We start from the raw sequence: 6,556 nt of genomic DNA, 5'->3' as shown, positions 1-6,556 counted from the left end.
CTACAAGATACTACAGCCGCACATCCAGAACATCTTCCACGAATGAACAAGAGATGTCTCCCGATGTATAGTTTTCGGAACTTGGGGCCAGCGTCCAGTGATCAGTAGATCCGAATTTTTTCAGTCACAGTAAGTATGTATATATGTATTTTGCACCTGTAATTTTAAACGAACATAATGATAGTAATAATATATTTAAAATTTTTTATGTATTTTTTATAAAAAAATATAAGATTTAAATAGAATGAATTGAATGAAGTGAAAATTAGTAGTTTAATTTATAATTTAAATCTTATAATTAAATAGGGACTAAATTCAAAAATAAATATTTTAGTCAAAAGAAAGTTCCACAATCTTATCCATATTTTAATAATGGTGTAAATATAAAATTATAGATGTGTTCAATTTTTTCTACAATTTTTTGTATTTTTGTGTGTAAAAATAATTGTAATATATCACACTTAATTTTTATTTATGATAAATATGTTCTTCAGTGCTCTTTTTTTTTGCAAAACGTATGCATTTTTTTTCAATTTCGTATTTTTATATTTTATTAATTTTTATTATTTATTTATGGCATTAAATGTTAACACATTTAACCCAAAAGTTGAACTATTTATTATCAATTTTTATATATTTTTTTTAATTCTAAATTATGTATTTTATTTTTCATTATCAATAAAAATAATTCTTGTTTATTACACTTATTTTTTTAATTTGATTAATAAAAATATCATAAATGTGTCTATATTTTTCTATATTTTTAAAATTTTATTATTTAACTACGACTTTGCAGGTTGCTTAATTTGATTCAGATGGTTGAATTGCTTAGCCACCACTTAGATAAAAATTATTTTGTTTTTTAATCAATTTTAAATTATATGGGCTTATATTGTTAAAAATATTGACATAGATCTAATTAGTAGCATTATTAGTGAAAAATAACTTAAAATATATGATTTAATAAAAGAAAATATGATTTAATACCTTAAGTATAAGACTTAATGAGAGGGGATTAAATGAGGTGAAAAGTAATAATTGAATGTACATTTTCAACCTTTACAATTAGAGATTGATTAAATACATAAATATAAGCATCTTATTAATCATCAAAGCTAGCACTGAAGTTGTAATAAAATGACTTTTATTTTTTTTCTATATTGATTTTTGCAGCCAAATTGCAACTCTCATACTGGTCCGATCTGGTCTGGTTTGGCCTGGTCTGATCTGATTGGAATAGCTGGGTTCAGGTCATACGGCATAGTCCATACTCTAGATCGGGGTGACATATAGATATTTAATTTGCATTAATACTAAATAATACGTTACTTATGTAGTATGATATAAGTAATGCATCATAAAATTATAATTTGTATGTGAACCCATTTTAAATTTGTATAAAGTTTTTATTCCAATATAACATGATTTTGAGTCAAACATACACGCTTGCAAACCCATTACCTTAATATGTATATATGAAATTAAATAATTCATTAATTATATTAATGATTATGAATTCATTTTTTTATTACAAATGAAGTTCATTATCGTGTAAAAACTATAATATTACCCATTATGAACCTACTAACCACTACTTTAATGTTGTGTTTGGTAGTTGGTATCATTAGATTGAATGATTGATCAATACAAATTGGCATCCGATTATTTATAGTTGAAAGATTGAAACAGGCAACCTTAGAAAAAAGCATGCATGTGTGGCTATTTGTAGAAAAGTCAATTTGATATTTCAAGTAGAGGGCAGTGCTACCAAATACAACATAAGTCAACTTAGATTATGGGTTTATGTTATTTTAGGCAAATTATTATATGTAATATTATAACATATAATATAATATTTTATATTGTGTTCCAAAAATATGTATGCAATATTATATATATATAAATATTACAACTATATGTGTAATATTCTAACATATATAGTTGTATATTACATTAATACTTGGCATTTGATTGGTTTGCAATTGAAATCCCCTAGAATAAGAAAGAGAAACAGGGCTGGAGGGGGGGGGGGGGGTTCATCACTCTCAAAGAGGGTTGGTATTGGGTAGGGTTTGGCGGTTTTTAAATCAAGTATCTTTTTTATTTGGCCAAATAAAACATAATTCTCATTCTCAGGGGTGTGACCGAAATAACCATTCATTCAAATGGGGAAATGCCATTTCACTAGAAATAGGAATCAGGATACCATTCCACCCAACCAAATGATTGGGCCATTCCAATTCCAATTTTAGATCTATATTCTCATGAACCAAATAAACCCTAAGTCACTTGTCTTATTTTTTAACAAGCTAGAATGAAATTATCATTCTCAAAGCTAGAATGGCCATTTCCTTGAATGGGAAAATGCTAGGAATCAAAATCCCATTTTGCCCAACCAAACAACAAATTGGAACGAACCATTTTGATTTTATTTCCAAACTTCTATTCCCCAAAACCAAATGGACCCTTAATGTTTTTATTATGTGAATATTAAAATTATTATTAAATTTAAGACTAGATAAAGAAAAGGGGGAGAAGTGAATCACAAACCAATGTATCTTGTTCTTTTTTCAGCTATATGCAAAATGTGGAAGCCAGGCTAGAAACACTAAACATAAACAAAACGTCAGTGGTTCACAATATTAGATGTGCCATCAACAAATCGACAAATTGTTTCCTACAACCAAAGCAATTGGCATTTACCAAAAATAATACAGTTTTTTGCAGCAGTTGTTTTTTAAGAAAAAACAAACCATTTACATTATCAAATACCCCCTTAGTGTGTTTCTAGCCTGGTCTCCATGCTTTGTTTCTACGCATATCCAAACTCTGATATTGCACAAATTTGAAATGACAGCTGAAGGAATTTGAAAAAACAAACCATTGACAGCTGAAGGAATAATTTGAAATGACACAAATTTTAACCGAGTCTAGATCTGCTCCTCACAGAGAATGTCTCACACCAACCTTACAAGAAACATCTCTTGTACCCCATACTTGTATTTATTATTCATGAAGAGATGCTCTTAATACAAGGTGGGATGTGGCTATGAATTCGGTGTGAGGCGTGCTTTGTAAGGAGCAGATCTCAATTCGTTTTAAACCCCTCTACCAAAAAAAAAAAAAAAGAAAAAAGAAATGACACGTCTTGTTCTTCTAGTAACAAATAACACTATATATCACAACTTTGTGTCCATAAATGGAGGTTTTCAAAAAAACAAAATTGTAATACATGCTTCCCATGCGTTAAGGATGGCTAGCATTTTGCAAGTAGCATAGTTGGACTCCGTTCTGAGTACTCGTATAGTTTGTGTGTTTTTTTATTTATCTTTCAAATAAAAAGAATAAATATTAAAAGGATTTGATTATGATATGGAAAAGATATGATATCCAAAAAACAACTGATCAATAAACAAATTGAAATGTGATAGTAAATAAGGTGTTATTTATCAAAATTTATGAGTGGGTTTTGATGGTCAAAACTCTTTCCATAACATATATTTTCCCTATCATAGATTTTCCCATATTAAAATTAGAAAGAAGAATAATAATGGAGTACTGACGAGTGACGGATTGTAGTGATGTCATATATAAGTAAAGGTATGTGGATTTGACAATAAAAAAAAAAAAAGGTGAAGAACATATATGGGTCACATTGCAAAGTTATGGATATCCAATGTATTTTGGACCTTGATTGTGATTATCTTTTTAAAATTGGCCCATTCTTGTTCTCAAAAGAAGAAATTTGGCTCATTTTTTAAATATTAAATTCTTGTGATGAAGTTATTTCTTTTTTCCTTAATAATCAAATGTGGTTTCATTTTGACATATGTGAACTTGTGTTCTCAAATGAAATTGAAAACTAAGGCCTCGTTCGCTTTTCGGTATGTTATTTACCTAGGTAAATGCAGCTATCTAGGTAAGTTTTTCCTAGGAAATACTTATTCGGGTAAGTACATTTACCCATGTTCTTTTATTTCTCATGTAAATTAGACAATCATTGTATTAGCCATAAAAATCCATTATTAAAAAGGGCATTTTTGTCCCATTCAGGTGTTGGCAAATTTCCCCCTAGGTGGGAAAGTTATTTACCCACTTGGGAGATGGGTATCACCTAGGGTAAGTGATACCCAAGAAAATAAACTTTCCCTATCTTCACATAAATTTGAAAAAAAAACATGGGACTCTTGGTCAATGGGAACCAAAATCCCATTGACCAACTTTCCCCCCTCTCAAAATCCGAAAAAAGAATGTCCCCTAATAGTTAAAGTATTTCATCTAATCACTCGATCCATTTTTATTATTTGATCATGCTGGACTAATGGACTGATAAAATTACAAGGGGCATAGCATTGCGACTTGTGAGCGGTTAATCTCTGTATCACCACCATCAATTGAATACATGGGAAGATGTTAGGAAATGTAAAACAAACCATGGTTTTTAAAACCGGATCAGACCGAAAAAACCGGGAGTCGGTCAGGTGATCGATTCCGTTTTACCTCAAAATCGTTATTTCGCCAAAAACGTTGATTTGATCAACAAACTGCTAACCCATCCAGTCAAATCTTCGAACCGTCCAATGGTTTGACCATTTAAATTTTTTTTTTGTTAGAATGAGCCATCTGTTCGATTTGAACGATTGGATTGTTTGACCTGAGAACCAGACCCTTGACCGGTTCGTTGTCCAGTTCGGTTTAAAAACCTTGAAACAAACTAATACTTTGGTTGATTCAAGAATCAATATCTATTACTGAGGTTGAATTTGGTACTGCTGCCATTAGTACAATCTACCCAAAATGTTTTGGGTTGATTAATCAAGTGGTCTAATGTTCAATTCTTATCACCTTCATTACAATTAATTAAATTTCACGCACAAGCTTATACTTATTTTTTCACATGAGGGGGCACATTAGAAAATAACAACCTATTCAGAAAACCAGACTAACAGCTTAAGCTTTTAGACTGAACGGTTTCTTGAGAGGCATCAACTGTTATTTATTTGGTAGAAAGCATCAAATGTTATTTGGGGCTGTTTGAAACAGATATATCATAAAAATACACGTTGGGAGGCTGTTACGTGTTTGTAGAAATGCTTAATTCATGTTTTAGCATTAATCATTCTAGCTAAAATGGCTATTATAAATGATATGACAACACATATTTCTCACCTATTTGTTCATTCAAAACGTATCCCCTAAAAAAGAAATGGTGCCAAACACAACTTAATGAATGGGCCCAACAAAAAGGTGGGTATTTCAAATCATGCTAATTAATTAGATGAGCTTTTACCATCTGAATGTATCATTATTTGCACAAATGCTACGTATCAAAGGGATGTCGAGAGGCGACCAACCGAATTACTCGGTCGTCAACAAGTGCCATTAAGGTGGTGAAAACGCATTCGTATTGTTTTAGTATACTAGAGCATTTATCATTTGCATGAAGTGACTACTCGGGCTTGAACTCACAGATAAAAAATATTTATTGGCAATCAAAAACGTCAACCACTCTTAAGTCTGCATTTGATGGCAGCACAAACTTTTACTTGCACTGATATAAATGTATCAAAGTGCAAATAGGCTGAGTTTAAATTCTGGGTTAGTTTTGCTTAGTATTTGACCTTGAAGTAAAATGGTGTAATTTCACCTTATAAAAGTAAATGGAGTTAATGGGAGGGTTATCTGATTGGAAGTGAGGTATGAAGCAAGATGATATAGTCCCAATTTCATATGAAAGAGAATTGAGATAAATTTTACATCAAATTTTGAAATGTTAAATTTCCACTGCTAGTGATTGAAAATAAGACAAAAAGTATAGGTAAGAATGCAAATCATGTCAAACAAACAGATTCAAGATCAGATTTGCATTGCAACCAAATGCATCCTAAAGTTTGTCTTTAACAAAAACGTCCTTGCCTTAAGCCTTCTCTCTCTCTTTCACACCAGTAGGCAATTATTGTTTTATTTGATTTTAAATTGTTTATTTGGCTTTTGATAAAAGGCGATGTTGATGGTATGTCTGAAATTATTGATCAAAGTATCCTATCGAGTAAGACTCCACACAACACATTGACATTTTGACACTCACTCATCGCCTACTTTCGCATTATGATACTTCCCCAATAAGACTCCTATGTTTTCGCTTGGCACTAGTTTGGTAAGATGGTCTAGATTCGCTAGACATATCTCCATCCAAGGAATTGAAATTTATCAAAGGGGGGAGACATGGCAGCCCCCTTTGGAGACTAGAATATGTATGCTAAAATAGCTGATAACATGGTTAAAATCAGACAATGAATCATTCAGGGGTCTAGTTTTTGGGTCGAATGGTCTGATCGTTTGAATCAAATTGATGGTCTGTTCTGACAAAAAGACCAAAACTTGTTGGATGATTTGAATGATTCGACCGCCCAGATCAGTAGTTTATTGACCAAATCAATGGTTTTTGTCCAAAAGACGATTCTAGGGTAAAAAGAAATTGGTCAGGTGACCGATTCCTTATTTTCTGGTCTGACCGCCCAGTCCGGTCCAGTTTTGAAAACATTGGTGAAAGGGG

Source organism: Nelumbo lutea, chromosome 2 (genome assembly GCF_056320005.1).
Source record: "Nelumbo lutea isolate HS-2025 chromosome 2, American lotus-T2T, whole genome shotgun sequence".
NCBI classification, from domain to species: domain Eukaryota; kingdom Viridiplantae; phylum Streptophyta; class Magnoliopsida; order Proteales; family Nelumbonaceae; genus Nelumbo; species Nelumbo lutea.
The sequence above is the reverse complement of the archived record's forward strand: the minus strand, read 5'-3'. Positions refer to the sequence as shown.